Source organism: Anolis carolinensis, chromosome 1 (assembly GCF_035594765.1).
Source record: "Anolis carolinensis isolate JA03-04 chromosome 1, rAnoCar3.1.pri, whole genome shotgun sequence".
NCBI lineage: Eukaryota > Metazoa > Chordata > Lepidosauria > Squamata > Dactyloidae > Anolis > Anolis carolinensis.
The window spans coordinates 296,703,206-296,723,498 of record NC_085841.1 but is presented as its reverse complement, the minus strand read 5'-3'; the positions used below and the strand labels follow the sequence as shown (position 1 = coordinate 296,723,498).

At 42.3% G+C, this 20,293-nt stretch overlaps 1 protein-coding gene across 11 annotated transcripts in view; it reads left to right on the top strand.

The window, feature by feature from the left end:
* Window positions 1–20,293, top strand: part of lrrc4c (leucine rich repeat containing 4C) — a 1,096,970-nt gene that overhangs the window by 1,029,453 nt on the left and 47,224 nt on the right. The window contains exon 6 of one of the 11 annotated variants that reach the window (XM_062958473.1): window positions 13,286–13,402. The exons of the other annotated variants lie outside the window; for them this stretch is intronic. The gene's annotated coding sequence lies outside the window, so the exon portion shown is untranslated. The remainder of the gene's footprint in view (window positions 1–13,285; window positions 13,403–20,293) is intronic. 11 annotated transcript variants of the gene reach the window in all.

Genomic DNA, 20,293 nt, shown 5'->3' with positions numbered 1-20,293 from the left:
TGTTAATATTTTATCATTCTTACCACAACTGATAGAAAAAATGCTATACTGGCTTCAGTGCTCCTGACATTCCATTAACTTTTCTCCATGCACTCATTTGTTCCTGTTTATTAATGCCTAGACCAAAGGTCATTCATATTCACACAGATAAAACAGTATCTTAAGGGCAATGATATAAAACATTATAAAAGTACTACATAGAACAATTGGCATAGAGATCTTACCTATTAAAATTCAGTACCACTAACATACAAGATAACATCAAGGATAACATTTCTGGGTAAAAGTGTTCCCATACCAGTTACTTGCAATATCGGCAATAAGTTCACCCAAATGTGATGCACTTGTCCACCAGAAAGTCCCCCTCACGTAATGAACCCACTTACCAACAGTTGGTTTCTTACATGTCACCAGAGGTCCATATTTCTGATAAAATTAGTCTTCCTCTTTGTTAGGGAAAACCAACAGAGAGTTGGACCAAAATATCTATTGGCCCTTTGTAATACAAGCCAATTGAACTCTTATATGATTACTATGATTACTTTGTTGTCTCTATAATTAATTACTAGTATACTAGGTTGTCATATATAATCATCTTCTGTGTAAGTATTCTGTGACTTTAATTTCATACATCAATATCTGGGTAAACCAATTCACTGTTATTCACTGATTTATTAAAACAACAATCTTAAAGTTTTACAGCCTTTAATTTTTTGTGCCCTTACTCAATTGCAGGTTATCACTGTTTTGCATATATTGATATATAAAAAATAAAGCCCTAACCCTGACAGTGCACCTTCTGGTATTTAAATCAGTCCTTTCCACAAGAAATAATATCACTTGAAATGATTAAAACAAGCAACAAAATGTCATTATAGAGTAATGAATTCCTGTTATCAAGCTACACAGACAGTAATGTCTTGAAGACTATAGAAAGATCAAAGAAAACAAAGAAAATGAACCTTATGTTTTAGTTGGTAAGAGAAACTTGGTAGACTGAGCAACTATGTATCTGTGCATTTTTCTACTCTACTTACTGCCAAGGACTCTATCTATACTATATATATGATGCTGTCTCTGAAAAGGCTGGTAGCCATTTATAGTGCCCTTGAAATAAATCTCTTGACCATTTTCTGCTGTAACTTCTGTAATAAAAATGATAAATCTCTGACTTATTCTAGTATATTGGCAAGAACAGTGACAAAACAGAAACAATTATATTGCTGAATTTTAATGATTAAATACAACGAATGTGTTTGGTTGGATATGCCACTTAATGATTCATATTGCAGGATCTTTACTCTGAATCATGACTCTCTTATGACCTTTTCAAGGTCTTCCTTCCTTTGTATGTACAGTTTACAGGCAGTCCCTGAGTTACAAACATCCAATGTACAAACGACTCATAGTTAAGAATGGGGGTGAGACAACAGAAAGTGAGAGAAATCTAACCCTAGGAAGAGAAATTCACTTCTGAAAGAGTTATCATGGGGAAAAGGTGTCTCAACTGAAACTTTATTGCCAATCTTTGTTTCCACAACAAGCCAAACTTATCAAAGTCCAATCCAAGGATAAAAAGTGAGATGAAATCTTCTGCACAGGGACACAGACAGCAAAACAAAGTGTGTGCATGCACACACACATATGGCTAGAGCTACACTTATAAATGTATCTGTTCCAGCTTAGAGACAAATTCAACTTAAAAACAAACCTGCAGAATCTATCTTGTTCGTAACTTGGGAACTATCTATATGTTTATTTCATTTTCTTAGTTTTGATTAGGATTTATCATGAAACAAAACATCCAAATGCATCAAAATACTTAGGAGATGTTATTCTTTCAGTAACAATTGCATTCTTTCAAGAGGAATTACAAAAATGAGCAATCCTATCTCTGGTAAACAGTGTATCCCATTATATGGTATATACGTATCTAGGTCATTCAGTTTTAACCACTGCATTTTATTTTTAACAGCATCTGCATAATTGGCATAATTTTATATCAGCATTGGTAGCTAAAGTTTAGGCGCGAATAGAAGGAGACAGGAAAAGCTAAAACCATGATGAATTCTTGGAGAGAGCAAAGAGGCCCACAAGCTATGGGGGAAGACAAAGGGTCATTGCACATCTCTCTCATCTGCAAGCCCTTTGGCTGCCTTTCCAAACAAACATAAAAAGAAAGTATTTTATACAGTGACCCCTTCTTTTTTCTTCTGAGTAGAAAATGAGCTATTACAATCCATATATATTTCTCAAACTTTCACAAGGGCCATTAGATTAGACAATGTATACAGCATGTTACCATCACTTGCTCATTGCAGCATCAAGTGAAGTTTTCATAAACCCTATGGAGGTCAGTACCTTCAAATGATATTCAAAGCCAGGACACCTTCTTCACAAATATAGCTAAGAGACATCCATTATGTTTTGAGAGCTCAAAAGATGTACATCAGTGTTAGAATATGCTCACACATGTTCTTCTCTAGAGGTGCCTAATCCATGCAAAACATTTTGTTTAAGGCCCATAAATAGGAGTCCTAAACTTAAACCCCTCCACAGCCATAAAACTCACAGGCAATCTTGTGCAAGCCAGTATCTTTCAGTCTAAGCAACCACATAGTTGATATGGGGAGATAATGATCAATTATAATCTCCATTTTACTTTTTGAACAGAGTTGGAAAGAAACCTGGGTACACAAAGAACCTGACACTCATGGAGCTCTTCTGTCACTGCTTCTTCTAAACAACTTCAATTCAGGAAACACAAGGAAGATTTCAATAAGTGTCAGACTAGATGACAAGTATGTTTGTTTCAGGGTCTATTTTAATTGTGTTCCCTCTTGTTTCATAACAATAGATAATATTCACATTAAAAATGGTACAATACAGTAATTCCCAATTTGGAGGGAATGGGTTATTCAGCACAATCTATTTTAATAATGTCAGTTGTAACTTTCAAACAGTAGTCTGCAGTTTTCTCATCATACCAATATTAGGGATATATATTCCCCGTATAACAGTGGATGTTAGCAGTAATATGACGTCAGGGGACAGGATTCTCCCTTCCTTCTTGCTATTCCCAAGGTGGCTTCCTTTTACAGTATTTTATACATATATTTGGCTTTTTGGCTTTTATTACTGAAATTCCATGTTGATAATAATGATACTAATACTAATAATGGAACAACAGTCATACAGGACAGTGGGTTACAAGGATGTGCAGATTACAAGAGTGCAGGCTGGCAAATTGGCATAATTGTACTGCTGAAGAGATGTCTGATATTAAAGGTGCTTGACACGTTATGTATCCACTATCAACAATAATGTGACTGCAGCGGAATAGCAGGTTCATGTAATAAAATCCTAAAAGTAGGGCCTCTCTAAAGTATATAGGCATCAAAGTCAGTTTATTGCATTTATGTTTATTACAAATATTGAGCAAATAACAGGCCTGCTTTTTATATGCTACAGATGGCAGTGACTTAGAAATGAATACACATGTCCCACATTCAGGCAAAGGACTTTTTCTGTGAGTGTAAAATATCCCCATGGGAACCTAAATGTATGATTATACCACACAAATGAATGACATTCCCTACCAACCTACAATCTGCAGAACCAGAGACCTTCTGTTCTCTTACTAGATGGGAAAGAGTTCAGTTGCATAACAAGTTCGTGCAGCTTCAAAGAATTCATAGACTGGGCATAAGCCACAGAACTGCTCCTGTGTCTGAAAAATGTATTATGAATTAGCCTTGTGACTTCTGCTTATGTCACTCCCCAGTTGTAGCAGATAAAATGAATTTGTCACAGCACACCTATGATTAGTGAAATGCATGGGCCTGTGATATTTCTACAGTGATAATGACTGTGTTGAACTCTGAGCTCTTAATGTAACAGAAGGGTGGGCCATCCGGCTCTGAATCTTCCCACCCACTCCGAAATGCATTTCTCTCTCAGTTACTCTGAAAGAGTTCAGATGATGATGATTATTTCCATCAGCCCTAAGCCATCCTTTGAAACAGCAGAGAAAGTGATGGTTCAAGGCTACTATTTTACCTCTTTTCATCATGGGTGAGTGTTGTTTTACTTTCCTCATTGCCAAGAAAAACAGATCATTCAGTGTGTGGGCTGACAGCAACAAGCAGGCTTTCTCATTTCCCCCTCCCTTGCAGTATAACCCAGTGGGATTTCCAGGAATTGAAAAAGTGTATGCATTCCTGCCTGATCTGTCGTCATCTCCACACCACTATTGCCCACAGTGCATACCCATAAATCGCTGAGGCAGACATGCCGTTACACACAATATGATTTGTACTGCTGCAGCTGCTGGTGAGATAGAGAGATACACAGGAGGATAGATTTTTTCCTGTACCATATTGGTCCATTGGAACATTAAACCTCAGATATTGTCTCTGACAATATTGCTGATGCTTCAAATATGAAGCCAGATAGGTGTCTGGCAAACATATTTATGCTTTCATGGAAAACAAAGGTGATATACTTCCTATGGTATTAATAAGCAGCTTCCAAATAAAATTGGCCATGTTGATCTTAGACAAACAAACATAGAATTGTTCTGTATATACGAAGTTGTGGTGTGGGGCGTGGTGTGAGGGGAGTCATGGTGTGCGTTTCCTGCACTAAATTTCACAACTGAAGGAAATAATCTTTGGTATTAAAAGAACATTTAAACATGCCAGAGAGATACCAACTGTGCTGCCAAGAAAAAGATCTATGACAGTGCAAAAGCTGAGGTCCAAAGAAGAACCAGATAACTCAAGAACATCTGGTGGACAAAGTAGGCTGAAGAAATCCAACACTTTTCAGATACCCATGATGCTCAGGTATTTCTCAAAGCCACATAGATCATTTACGGACCAAGAAACCATGGCATACAGCCTCTACGCTCAACAGATAGAACCAAACTTCTGAAAGGCAAAACATCAATTGCACTACATTGGAAAGAGCACTACCAGAACCTGCTGAATCGCAGCTCCAATGTGGCCAAAGAGGCCCTCTCACAAATCCCACAGCAACAAACCAGGGATAAGCTTGCAGCACTACCTAGTTTGGAAGAAGTCAGCAATGCCATCAGCCAACAAAAAAACAACAAAGCCAGCGGACCTGATGGGATCCCTGCTGAAATCTACAAAGAGGGTGGACCTGAGCTGATACAACAACTCCACCAGCTCATTGAAAAGATGTGGGTGACTGAGAAAATCCCAGCAGACTTCAAGGATGCCACCATCATCACCCTTTTCAAGAAAGGGGATAGAACAGACTGCAGGAACTATCGTGGTATCTCCCTTGTAACCTCCGCTGGGAAAATCCTTGCAAGAATCCTTGCAAACCGCCTTCTTCCTGTCTCAGAAGACACCCTCCCCGAATCCGAGAATGGCTTCCGCTCCTCCAGAGGAACAGTGGACATGATCTTCACTGCTCGACAGCTCCAAGAAAAATGCAGGGAACAAAACCAACCTCTGTTTTCATTGACCTTGCAAAAGCTTTTGACACAGTGAATCGCAGTGCTCTCTGGACCATCCTCCAAAAAATCGGGTGCCCTGACAAATTTGTGAACATCCTTCAGCTCCTCCATGATGACATGATGGCAACAGTCTTGGACACCAATGGCTCCCAGGTGTCAGGTGTCAAGCAGGGATGTGTTATTGCCCCTACCTTATTTTCCATCTTCATCGCTATGATACTTCACCTTGTTGATGGGAAGCTTCCCACCAGTGTGGAAATCATCTGTCGGACAGATGGCAAGCTATTTAACCTCAGCAGACTGAAAGCCAAAACCAAGATCACCACAACATCTATTATAGAACTCCAATATGCTGATGACAATGTAGTCTGTGTGCATTCAGAAGAAGACTTACAAGCCACTCTAAACACCTTCACAGAAGCATACAAGAAGCTCAGCCTCTCATTGAACATCGAGAAAACCAAAGTGCTCTTCCAACAGGCACCAGCTAACCCCTCTGCAATGCCAGGAATACAGCTTAATGGTGTAACATTAGAAAACGACCATTTCCGCTACCTTGGCAGCCACCTCTCCACAAAAGTCAACATTGACACTGAAATACAACAACGCCTGAGCTCTGTGAGTGCAGCATTCTTGGTGCTCGTTTATAAAGCCATTGTCCTCCCAACCCTGTTCTACGCCTGCAAAACGTGAACGGTCTACAAACATCACACTCAACTCCTGGACCTTTTCCATCAGCGCTGCCTTAGAAAAATCCTGCAAATCTCTTGGGAAGACAGGCGGACAAATGTCAGCGTGATGGAAAAAGCAAAGACCACCAGCACTGAAGCAATGCTCCTACGCCATCAACTCCGCTGGACTGGCCACGTTGTCTGAATGCCCGATCACCGTCGCCCAAAGCAGCTACTCTACTCCCAACTCAAGAACAGGAAACCTAATGTTGGTGGGCAGGAAAAGAGATTTAAAGATGGGTTTAAAGCCAACCTTAGAAACTGTGGCATAAACACTGAGAACTGGGAATCTCTGGCCCTTGAGCGCTCTAATTGGAGGTCAGCTGTGTCCAGCAGTGCTGCGGAGTTCGAAGAGGCACAAATGGAGGGCTTAAGGAAGAAACGTGCCAAGAGGAAGGCCCATCAAGCAAACCCTGACCGGGACCACCTTCCACCTGGAAACCAATGTCCTCACTGCGGGAGAACATGCAGTTCAAGAATAGGTCTCTTCAGCCATCTACGGATCCATCCCCAAGACAACAGAAACGGAGGACCATCATCCTCGAACTACGAGGGATTGCCTAAGTAAGTATTAAAAGAACAACATATGCTTTCAAAGTCCATGACTCAATTTAACCTGCAAGGGGACATCTAAAACATGTCCTTTGGAGTGTGAGAACATTTCAACAAGGAGACAACAGTAATAAGTTCTAGTTGTAGAGCCAAAGGGCCCAACTAATAGTAAGCAATGAATGTAATTATTTTTAAAAGTAAGTATTTCCTTTCCCATTTCTTAAAAGTAACTATATTGCTTTTCACACACATTACTGAATTTGTATGCAGCAGGAGACACAAGAGACAGCACTTCAACTTTCGGATATTTTCCCATTTATCACCATTTTATAAGCCACTCCTGTAATATAAAAGTAACTCAGGTTACAATTACAGGTGATCTCAAATTGTAGATAGTCTTCCTTTAGCATTTTTAGATGGTCTTCCTTAAGGACAACTAAAAAAACAATAAAGGGGAAAATGAAACAAGTTTCCCATTCAGAATAAAAAAGTGAAGCAATATTGGAAATCTCAAGAGAAGGCAGCCCACTCACTCTATGATAATCTTAACTCTCAAGCAACAATTATTGACTTTATGTTTCTTTAGGCCAAGCCTTAAAAGAAATTGGCCCTCTCCTGATAACTTTGCTTAGCCACAACTTCAACTTTGGTGCTTATAGGAATCCAGTTTACGTTGTACTAGTTCTGGTAGTATGAAATTTAAACCCTCTCTCTGAAATAATTCCCTGTTCTTGGTACCAGAAGACTACTCATAAAGGAATATGAAAGAGTGGGATTATTCTATATTGATGAATGGAAAACGTTCCCTTCCAATACAAATTGTGGCCTTTATGTCATCTGAAGAAGAAGCTCTAATTGACACATTTAATTTGTTATCTCTTGAAAAGCAACAGTATGTAATTCGTTGCTTGCAAGGCCTGGTAAATAAGTTAGCCAATTATAGTATCTCCCATTATTCATTCTGAAATCCTTCCAAGAATCTACCTTTAAGATCCAATGACTATTTCCTTCTGGAGGAACTTAGACCTTCTACCTTTTATACCCCCTAAACTACTTTGCCAATAATCATTCAGTAACTTGATGCTCATGTGGAATAATTTGGTGGGCCTCTCTCATTATAGAGCTATTAAAACCAAGTCTTAGCTCAGTTAGTCTTGTTTTGTAAGTTACAAAATACTGTAGCAGAATGTAACCTTTTATATCTGTACTGAAACATATAGCCACAATCTGAAGTTACTACTTCTCATGCTGCACAAAACTGTGCAGTTTTTAAAGAACATCTATCGGGGTTAGATTTTGTACTTAATTCTCTGTGATTATTTCTGTCTAGATCCCTATAAACCATTAAAAAAATATTTATTTATTTATTTATTACAATATTTATATCCCGCCCTTCTCACCCAACAGGGGACTCAGGGCGGCTTACAATAAAACGCATATATAAACATTATACAGTGCAATATACATCAGTTAAAAATTATTAACTTACATCAGTATTCATAAAACACATTATAAAATACAGGTAGGTGTGTTCAGTTCAAAAAAAAACTGGGTCTGTTGATTGAGTTCAGCGTACATGATAATAATTAACGCTGCCAATTATTATTCAAAAACCTGGCCCCATAACCAAGTTTTAACCTTCCTACAGAAGGATAGGAGGGAGGGAGCCTGCCTGACTTCAATGGGGAGGGTGTTCCATAGGCGGGGAGCCACTACTGAAAAAGCCCTGTCTCTCATCCCCGCCAGCCGCATCTGTGAGGCTGACGGGACCGTGAGCAGGGCCTCATCTGATGATCTTAAGCTTCGAGGTGGGTCATAGCGGGAGACATGTTCGGACAGATAAGCTGGGCCGGAACCGTTTAGAGCTTTATAGGCTAAAGCCAGCACCTTGAATTGTACTTGGTAGATAATCGGCAGCAAGTGGAGCTGGCGTAACAGAGGAGTAGTACGCTCCCTGAAGGCCGCTCCACTTATTAACCTGGCAGCCTCCCGTTGGATTAATTGAAGCTTCCGAACAGTCTTCAAAGGCAGCCCCACGTAAAGTACGTTGCAGTAGTCTAAACGGGATGTAACGAGAGCGTGGACCACCGTGGCCAAGTCCGGCTTCCCAAGGTACGGTCACAGCTGGCGCACAAGTTTTAACTGTGCGAAGGCTCCCCTAGCCACCGCTGAGACCTGGGGCTCCAGGCTCAACGATGAGTTTAGGATCTCCCCAGACTGTGCACCTGCGCCTTCAGGGGGAGTGTGACCCCATCCAGCACAGGCTGTAACCCTATACCCTGTTCGGCCTTCCGACTGACCAGGAGGACCTCTGTCTTGTCTGGATTCAATTTCAATTTGTTGGCCCTCATCCAGTCCGACACAGCGGCCAAGCACCGGTTCAGGACCTGAACAGCCTCCTTAGTGACAGGTGGGAAGGAGTGACAGAGCTGGACATCATCTGCGTACAGATGACACCGGACCCCGAAACTCCGGATGATCTCTCCCAGCGGCTTCATGTATATGTTAAACAACATGGGAGACAATACAGAGCCCTGCGGGACCCCACAAGTCAACGGTTGTGGGGCCAAGCAGGCGTCCCCCAATGATACCATCTGGGACCGACCCTCCAGGAATGAGTGGAGCCACTGCAGAACAGTACCTCCAAGTCCCATTCCCGCGAAGCGTCCCAGAAGGATACCATGATCAACGGTATCGAAGGCTGCTGAGAGGTCCAGCAGAACCAGCAGGGACACACTCCCCCTGTCCAGTTCCCGGCGAAGATCATCAACTAAGGCGACCAAGGCTGTCTCGGTACCATGCCCCGGCCTGAAGCCAGATTGCGCCGGATCCAGAAAATCAGTGTCAACCAAGAATCTCTGGAGCTGCAAGGCAACCACATGTTCCAGGACCTTGCCCAAACAGGGGAGATTGGAGATAGGCCGAAAGTTTCCAAATTGAGTGGGATCCAGTGATGGCTTTTTCAACAGCGGCTTGATCACATCCATTTTTAGGCTTGCTGGAAACTTGCCCTCCTGAAGGGAGGCATTCACCACCACCTTCACCCACTCGGCCAATCCCCCTCTGGCTTCTCTCACCAGCCAGGATGGGCAGGGGTCCAGGATGCATGTAGTCAGTCTCACCTCTCCAGGGATCTTGTCCATATCCTCGAGCTCAACCAATTGAAATGAATCCAACAAAACTGGACAAGCAGATGCGCTCAATACATCTTCAGAGACTGTCGTTAACATGGTGTCAAAGTCGGAACGGATCAGAGCGACTTTGTCCGCAAAGAACTGAGCAAATGCTTCACAGCGGGCTGCCGGGTTATCAGGGCTCCCACCTTGATTGGTGGGAGTTAACAACCCTCTGATGACATGGAACAGTGCCGCCGGACGGTTCTGTGCGGATGCAATGTTGGCCGCAAGGTGGACTCTCCTTGCAGCTTTGATTGCCGTGGCATATGCCCTAAGATAGGAGCCTATCCGTGTTCGGTCTGACTCATTATACTCTGATTGCCACACGCACTCTAGTTCCCTCTTCTTTCGCTTCATCGCTGCCAGCTCCTCAGTAAACCAAGGAGCTGGTTTAGCTCGGTTACCCGAGAGGGGACACTCCGGAGCGATCATGTCTATTGCCCTAGTCATCACTCCATTCCAGAGAGAGACCAGAGCATCAACAGGATCACCTGCCAAGGAGGTGGGAAATTCCCCAAGAGCCGCCAGGAATCCTTCTGGATCCATAAGTCTCCTGGGGCGGACCATTTTAGGTCCACCTCCCCTGCAGAGGTTGGGGGGCGCAGTAAGTATAAACCTGATCAGGTGACAGTCGATCCATGGCAAAGGAGCGATGGTGAGCTCCTCCACACTACCACCTTCCTCCCATCCCTGACAGAAGACCAGGTTTAGTGTATGCCCCGCACTGTGGGTGGGACCAGATACCAGTTGGGACAGCCCCATGGTTGCCATGGCGGCCATGAAGTCCTGAGCCGCACCTGAAAGGTTAGTCTCGGCATGGACATTGAAGTCCCCCAGTACTATGAGCCGCCGGGACTCCAACGCCAGGCCCAAGACCACCTCAGCTAGCTCAGGCAGGGAGACTGTAGTGCAGCGGGGTGGTCGGTACACTAGCAGAATCCCTAATCTGTCCCGGTCTCCTACCCTCAGGTGGACACATTCAAACCTGGTTGACCATGGGATGGGGCACCTGGTCAGGGAGATGGAATCCTTATAGACCACCGCGACCCCACCTTCCCTCCCTCCAGATCTCGGCTGGTGCTGTACGGAGTAACCCGGTGGGCAGAGCTGGGTGAGATTAACTCCTCCCATCTCAACCAGCCAGGTCTCCATAATTCATGCCAGGTCTACATGCTCATCCAAGATGAGATCTTGGATGAAAGATGTTTTCCCGTTCACTGACCTGGCATTAAACAGCACCACCTTTAATCTGAAGGGACCGCCATCCTGGCTACCCAGATTAGCTATGTCAGGAGACCGTTTTGGAACTAATAGTGTCCTACCAAAAACCCTAGGCCAAATTAAATGATTTGGTCTCCCTTTCCCATATCTCCCCCTCCCAGACACCACCTCAATAGGGGCTCCCCACCCATCGGAACACCCCCCTCCCCTGGCATGCTGTCATCTCTCTTCCACTTCCCCTAGTCCGGACGATGTTATTTGATTTATTATTTACCCATTATAAATTGGCATCCTTTCGTACCCATTCCCTCCCCCTGCCCTGCAGTCCCCATCATCCTCCATCCTCCCCCACCCCCCTCCAACAATACAAAGTGCAAATGCAGTTGTAAAGTGCAGAGGGTGCATGAGCAGCATAGGTATTGGGTCAGATGACTAAAGTGCAAGGCAGGTGGAAGGGGTTATGATAGTAAAATTAATTCAGTATGCTACAATGTAAATTTTTTAAAAGGTTCCAGTTAGGACCAATTAGGATGATAAACTTAATAGATAGAACAAGGGAACCAGGCGTCACAGTTATTATGGCAGCAATATGTACACAATAAATGGGACTCAGTAGATTCAGTGGACAGACACTCAGTACTGGTGTACCTTAAATTATTCTGATGGTAAGTTAAAAAGGAATAAAAGGCAACAGCCCGGTCCGCTCGTATAGATGGTTAGATGGCTATCGTACCACAGCAGCTGGGCCCCACAGATGGAATTGTGTCTTCTGTTTTATTGGAGAAGAATGCTAAGTGTCCCTGGAGCGAGGTTAGCAGGCTGCCCAGCGTCGATGCCACAGCGGTTAGGTCTAGGCCGGGGGTGGGGCGGCAAGCAGCAGATGGTAGCAGCAAAAAGTGTCCAGAAGCAGGTGTTTTAAAGGCCTTCCTCCACCCTCTTCCTTTCCTCCTTACCCCAGAGTAGCAGGGTAGCAGGGCTGGGGGTGGGACGGCAGGACTCCTTTCTTCTGTGCTGGCAAGCAGCAGATGGTAGCAGCAAGAAGTGTCCAGAAGCAGGTGTTTTAAAGGCCTTCCTCCACCAAATTCCTTTCCTCCTTACCCCAGAGTAGCAAGGTAGCAGGGCTGGGGGTGGGGCAGCAGGACTCCTTTCTTCTGTGCTGGCAAGCAGCAGATGGTAGCAGCCGTGTTATTTTAACTCTCTCAAAATAACACTGAGAGAGTACAGTTGGAAGGAACATATTCCCTAGATCTACTAATGGAGCACACAAAAAGGGGAGACAGTATTGACTAGTTGCTTATTCTGTGCACCACAATTCAAGAGGGATATTGACAAGCTGGAGTGTGTCCAGAGGAGGGTTACTAAAATGATCAAAAGGTCTGGAGATTATGCCCTATCAGGAATGGCTTACAGAGCTGGGCATGTTTAGCCTGCAAAAGTGAAGGTCAAGAGGAGACATTATATCCATGTTTAAGTAATTGAAAAGATGTCATAAGGAAGAGAGAGACTTGAAGCAATGGGTTGGAGTTACAGGAAAGGAGATTCCACCTGAACATTAGGAAGAACTTTCTGACCATAAGAGCTGTTCAGTGATGGAACTCTCTGCTTCAGAGTGTGATGGAAACTCCTTCTTTAGAGATTTTTTAAACAGAAGCTGGGTGGCCATCTGCCAGGAGTAGGGGGTTAGACTAGATGGCCTATATGATCTCTTCCAGTTCAATGATTCTAGTGTATTTCTTATACCATTAGAACTATTTATATTAAAGTCCTTCCTAGAAATATAAGAGGGTGACTCCCTAATCTAGCATATAAGAACTTTAAAGATTTTAGCGCCCTGTTTATTAAAGAAATCTAGGTTGTTACACTAACCTTTCATTCTCTGTGTATGTAGTGCAACAAGTGAACTTGACAGTGAAGGATGTCTACAGAGTGACATAGCAATTTTGATCTCAGTTGACCATATGACAATTCAATAGTTTATTTCCAAATAGGGCTATGTCTCCAGTGTCAGGATCTATGGACAAATAATTATTAGTTCCAAAAGGTTTGTGCTGGAATGGGAATGTAAAAGAAGAAACACAGGATATTGTCCCTTAAAGAACAATATTTATCCCATTTAGATCCTCCGGTAGATAGTGATGGACTCACACAAGAAATCAGACCTTTTGTAAACTCCAAGGCCTATATGAACAATCTCACCAAAAATAGTTTGATGTGCAGTGCAATCCTCTAAAAAGGTAAGCAGAGAATTTGCATTCCTTTCTATACCAGAAAAAGAATCTATAAAAACATACTGTACTTTAAAAAAGAGCTCATATGTGAACATTTTGGATGGAATTCAGTCTAGAAGTTCAAAAGTTAGTATTGTAAAATCCACACCTAAAAGTGGCTCGGAAGTGTACTGTAAAAATAAACTATGTAAACTGAAATCCTGAGCTTCTATTTGAACAACAGCCAATAGCAGACAAGATTTATAAATGGTAAATTCACACTAGATCATTGTTTTATCCATCAACATTTGATCCAAAAAATACTTCCTCTAAAAGAGCTGTAGAAGAACTATATGACATGAAATATTTCCTAGTTCAATAAGGTAAAGGTAAAGGTTTTCCCCTGACATTAAGTCCAGTCGTGACCGACTCTGTGGGTTGGTGCTCATCTCCATTTCTAAGCCGAAGAGCCGGCATTTTCCGTAGACACCTCCAAGGTCATGTGGCCAGCATGACTGCATGGAGCGCTGTTACCTTCCTGCCAGAACGGTACCTATTGATCTACTCACATTTGCATGTTTTCGAACTGCTAGGTTGGCAGGAACTGAGGCTAACAGCAGGCGCTCATTCCGCTCCCGGGATTTGAACCTGGGACCTTTTGGTCCGCAAGTTCAGCAGCTCAGCGCTTTAACACACTGTGCCACCAGGGGCCCCTCCTAGTTTAATTTAATATTATCCTAGTTCAATATTAAATGTAAAACTTATAATCCTTTTGTATCCTGATGACAGAAGTATGATATTCACAAATTGGGATGCAGATGCTATTGGTTAAATTGAGAAAGTACAGCAAACAGAGTAACATCTGGTTTATAGCTATGCTAAACAAAAGTAGTTGTTTTGGGGAAGAATAGAAAAATACATCCAGGGAACCTGGACGAAAAAAAACTTACTGAACATGCTAATCAAGGGGACTAATACCAGCATGCATATCTGCTGCACCGAGACTATTCATTCCTGTATTCCTGCTCACCAAACTAGGATTCCCAGAGGAAGAAAATGGCCAGGCTTTGAGGCTACCAAGACTATTCACTGGTATTCCACCTGGCCAACAAATGACTCCCCTTAAACCACATCAACGCATGGCCGGGCAAAGCTAGTTAGATATGATCGGTTATGTCCCAGAGGCTTGAATGACACTGGAATGACCCAAATACTGATGCCACTTATGCCTCTGGCTTCTAAGGCTGTTCCGTAACTGTGGTGCTATAGCAGAGAAGGTTCTGTCTGTCACAGTATATTACTCGAAATGGTGGGACATAGATGAGGGCTATTCAACAGACCTGTTCTTGGACAGGTTCTTGGAAGGGGTGCTCCCAAATAAAAGGGAATACATTTTCTCTTTAACATGCAGTTTGATCTTGAGTTACCAATAACTTGAGGATGTTTTTGCTCTTCTCTTATCTATTGGCATATGTTGTAGGGAAGAACAAACTTTCTAAAGAATGTCATACCCATACTCCAGAGGTTAGATAATATGCAACATGGCAATGATTATGTACCAGAAGACCTTATTATGGAATAAAAAGATTTATGAGTAATTTAGTAACTGGTATTGCATAGTTACAGGGTCCTCTTGAGCCAGGGGAATGTTAGTTGATGGGGCTACTTCAGTGTTTTGTAGGTTGCCTCCGAAAGCCTGAATGTATGCCAAAATAAAATAAAACAAAAATCTTCACTGAGATCAGTTACCCTATTTTTATCCCCTGGAGGTAATATGAAATGTTCAGTACCCTATAATTGGATGCGACTTGCAGGTGAAAATGTTTATTTTCTTAGTAGAGGAAAGACAGTGGATTGCACCTTTTATGAGGCCTTTATGGTAATATTATTATAGATAATTGTGCAGGAGAAAGCACTCAAATGCAGCAATTAATGTCCAATTTGCTTTTTAGCAGCCCACGGCTGATCTGCTATGGTTGCAATGCAGTTTAATGACTGCTTTAGGAACAAAAAAAGTCTACTGATAAATGTTTTGCTTTTATAATGGGCATCTTTGCAATCTTCCCAGTTGCCATCACTTAATGTAGCTAAATGAGATATTCAGGAAGGGTGAAAAGGAAGAAAGATGCACAGCAATGGAAAACAGTAGCTAATCTGAGAAGCAAAGCTAAAAAGATGTTTTCAAGAAGATACTGAGGATTAGTGGTCAAAGTGAGACTTTGTTTCAAGAAAGTTAGGATTTAGGATTCACTGGTCCCTGAGAATTACAGTATTGTATAATAATAAAAAGACAACATCACATCATCTTTTAAGAAAACACTTGAGGATTAGCATACACTAGTCTCATGTGAAAAGTGAAGAATCTTAACATTATAATAATAAAAGCTTATTTTTAACCCACCCTCTCTCCCCAAAGGTACTCAGGGCAGCTTTCTTAAGAAGAAAGATTGGTATGAGAGGAGTCTCTCCAGATTATTTGACTCTGACTACCAATATTACATTGATTGAAAGAGGTTTTGTACAGACTGTGATTTCTCCCTTTATGGCACAAAGAATAGGATTAGGATGTTGCCCTCAGATACTGTTTTACATCTGCCACCTTGGTCACTTCTGCCAGTTTTTAAAATATTCTTGGATCTCATTTGTCTTGTCCTGAAGACTTGACTTCATGCAAAGTAGTCAGGTATCCCTATTCAACCACTTTGTCTATTTTATGCTTCATTTCCCCTACTGCTTTATCTGTTGCATTTTCCCCAGTTTAAACACAATTTGGACAGTTTTCTTTTTGGGAGATCGAGTTTAAAAGGTGTTAAATAGTTATGCCTTTTCTCTCTTCTCTATTATCATGTCACCAACTTGTCTATGCAACGGCCCTGCCATTTCCTTGTTGTTTTGTTAGTTTCTTTTTTGAGGAGTTATGCTATGGACATAATTAAACCCCTTTTTTAATTTTGACCTCTCAAGCAATCTTGATCTCATTCTGCATTTTAGCTTTTCTGACTTCTTCCGTGCACATGCTGGCTATTCAATTGAATTCATCTTGTATGAGTTCTCCTTTTTCTTATGTATGCACCTTTTAAATCTTAGCCCAGTTGAATATTCTTTCATCTTCCATCCTTGTTTCTTTAGACAACTTCCATTTTTCCTCCTCACTACAACTGTTTCATATTGTGTCTTAAATATTTCACATTTAAGAAATTTCCATCCATCATGAACTTCCTTTTTTTTTTTGGTATTTTTGACCACAGGATCACACTCAATATTTCTCTAAGGGCTCTTACAAACAGCGCCAAAATCCACGCCAAAGCTTTGGTGTGGATTCCCATTCCTACCCTCCAAAAAAACCTGAGCTTTCCTGGGGAGGGTGGCTGGAGCCCCCAAAACAATCCTTAAAATTTAAAAAAACTTACCTGGCTGCCATTGAGCTGCTCCTTGCATCCTCCTGGCACAAAGAAATGACACAGCAGGAGTCAAGGGGTGGAGGGAGAAGCGATTTTCCTCCTTGCTCCCCCCCCCCCCCCAGCCATGTTCTGGCATATCATTTCTTCATGCCAAGAGGACGCAAGGGACAGCATAATGGAGGCCAGATAAGTTTTTTGTAAAAAAAAAAAAGTTGTTTTGGGGGCTGGGGGGGGGGAGAGGTTAGGCACCATCCGTGATGGCAAATGGGGATATACCCCCGGGTAGTTACAGATAGTCCTGCAACTACCAGGGATGAATCCCCACAGACCCAATACCCCTTGGGCCTTTCAGGAAGGCCTGGATCTAATGTGGTATTTAATTAATTTGGAATAACAAAGGTTATTCTGAAGTAATTTATTTTTACCCAGGGCCTAAGTAAAAATCCAGACAGGCTTCAGTTTTAGGGCGTGTCTCCAAGGGTCCTACATTTATTGAAATCAGCTTTCTAAAAGTCTAGAATGTATGCCTGACTACAGCAGGCTTCCCCTTTCTACCCTGTATCAAATTCCAAAAGGAAATGGTCCCTCCCACCTAAGGATCCTGCCACTTCCTGGAACTCAGGTTGAGTCTTGCTTAAGAGAGGAATGTGAGATGATAACAATTAATCATAATCATCATCCACATTAACCAAATTATCACTGTTGGCTAGGATCTAAAATAGCTGATTCCTTTGTTGCATCCTCTAGCTTTTGCAAATATAAATAATATAAATATTTTAAATAAATGAATAAAATTTCAGAAAGCTGTAGACCGGGGCTGAGCATCATATAGCTGTCTAAATGTTGGGCTGCAACTCCCCATCTTGCTCACCATTGTCTATGCTGAATAGGGCTTCTTAGAATTCAAGTTCAAAAACATCTGAATGCTACACAGTTTCCACTCCTATCATGAATATATATAGTGAATACAAGCATGTACCTTAAACTGGCTATATTTATTGTGAATTTCACAGCAATTCTAAGACAGATACTGTTAAACTGCATTTCCAGAGGTTGTGGCATAGTTGGGGTGAAGAACACACATTTAGGTAATATTAATTCTCATTTGAGCTTGAAATACTGCCTTCCTATACTGTCTAAAGTCAGCAAAACTATATTGGAAGATCTAACCAAATAAACGTATTTTGGAGAAATATCTATAATTTTAAGCTCTATTTGACTTCAGATTCTATAAAAGTGGAAAACAGGCAGCTTTAAAAAATGAAATGGCATTGCCTAATGAGATGAAAATAGTGAAATTGGCATTATCTGTCTTAGGAGAAAAAAAATCTAAGAAACATATTGTTCTGATTATATTACCAAAGGGAACTGTTTGAGCTATTAACATAGATTATTTTTATGTATTATTACAGATTGCAAGCCCAATAGTATTTGAACTGGTTGTACAAATCAAGCATTGCTGCAGGAACAGTTTATGGAAATTGCCTAATTCGATAAGGATGTAGAAGTTTAGGATAGTGTAACAGGTCATAATAACATTGCCAACCCTGAGGCTGTTCTTGAAAATGGATAATGACTTATATGGATATATGGTTTTGCCTTTTCAGAAAATGTTGATCATCATGATCCCTTTTTCAGGTCTTCTAAGTTTGATTCAGACATGCCTAATAATGAGGATTTTTTTTGTCAAGTGAATTCAACTATAATATTTCTATATAATTCTTGCTACATTTAATGAATAGTTTCTTAGAGAGAAGTAGGAAGAAAAATGTAGAAGACAGGTGTTGCCCTCATGGGAACAGCACTCAGAGTAGCAGCTCAATGATCTATTATGTTGTAGGAAGCTAGCTATTGCAGGAAGGGAGGGAGAAGCCTTGAGAATCACACTTCTGCTTTCAGCCTTTTGTTTTTTAAATCAGGTTCTTGGCCTTTTCTATTTTTATTAATCAGCAGAGAAAGATTGCATGTTCAGAGAAGGTTTAAATTGCCTCTGCGTCTATCTCTGTTCTATGTTTATATGGCATTGAATGTTTGCCTTATATGTGTACAATGTGATCCACCCTGAGTCCCCTTCGGGGTGAGAAGGGCAGAATATAAATACTGTAAATAAATAAAATAAAATTTTAAGCTCAGCCATCTTGATAGCTATTTATACCTGTGAGCACTCAGTCTAATATGTCTGGTTTTGGGAAAGTTGATGAGCAATCCAGGAGCAAAAGGACCACAAACATAGTGTGCTCAGCAAGCCACAGATTTACCTTCCATTAGGTGCAGTCAAGTGACTACCCCAGGAAGCAGATTTTTGAGGCAGCAAAAACAAATGTGGCTGCATCTCATCAACTTTCAGGTATTCTCTTGTTAGAGGAAAGAATTTGGAAAGAAAGACAAACATTCTTAGATCAACCACATTAACTGCTCTCTTGGATGTGATGAATGATATTACAGTGTGCCCTCACTTTTCACGGGGGTTAGGTTCCAGGCCTGCCCGCAAAAAGTGAAAAACCGCAAAGTAGCAGCACTATTTTAATTTTAATATTTATACATTATTTTGGTCTTTTTCCCTCACGACCCACCCACGGTCAGGCCCTGCTCAGCCTCATCTGCTCCCCCCCATGCTTGCCCATGTGGCCAGCCTCCCTGTCAGCAGACCTGGAGGGGAGAAGAAGCGGCACAGCATGGGCTCTGCTAGGTCCAAGGCGTGCCTGGCAAAAGAGGTGGGGGAACAGCAGTGCCCCACCCTGCTCACCTCTGATGCAGGGGAAGCAAGGCAAGGCAAAGCAAGGCAGCACCGCCTGCTGCTTTTCCTCGTACGGGCGCTCGCACCCTGCTCACTCTCCTGCCTTCGCTTGTGGCAAGCGGATCCTGAACAGGGGAGCGAGCGCCTGTGTGAGGAAAAACAACAGGCGGTGTGGTGCTGCCTTGCTTTGCCTTGCTTCCCCTGCATCAGAGGCAAGCGGGGCGGGGCACTGCCATTCTTCCACCTCTTTCACCAGGTGCACCTTGGGCCTAGCGGGAGGAGGAGTCTGGCGTGTGATAAGGAGGAGGAGAGGAGGAAGCGGAAGAGGAAGTGAAATTCGGGAAGAAGGACCGCCCCCTCTTCTGAGTCCTCCATGTTTCCCAGCATGGCCGGCTAGAGTGGCAGCAGCAGAAGACGAGTCTGGCCACCTCTTCCAGGCTCTTCCTTTGCTCACTCGTGGAGGGGAGTGGCGTTCCTTCTCCCTGGCAGGGGCAGCCAGAGCCACATGTCAGGGCCAAAGCAGGGGGCAGCCCCGAGGAGGAGAAGCAGCAGCAATGGGGTGGGTAAACAAACAAATAAATTAAATAAATTTAATAAAAAAATTAAATAAATAATTAAAAATTCCACTATAGAGCGAATCCACGGAAAGCGAACCGCGAGATTGCGAGGGAACACTGTATTCCATTGCCAGCCTTGAAGTAGAATTCCATGGCAATCAAACCTCTGATTGACCAGAACACAGAGATTTGTCCTCTGCCTCAGGTAACACATGTCATGGGT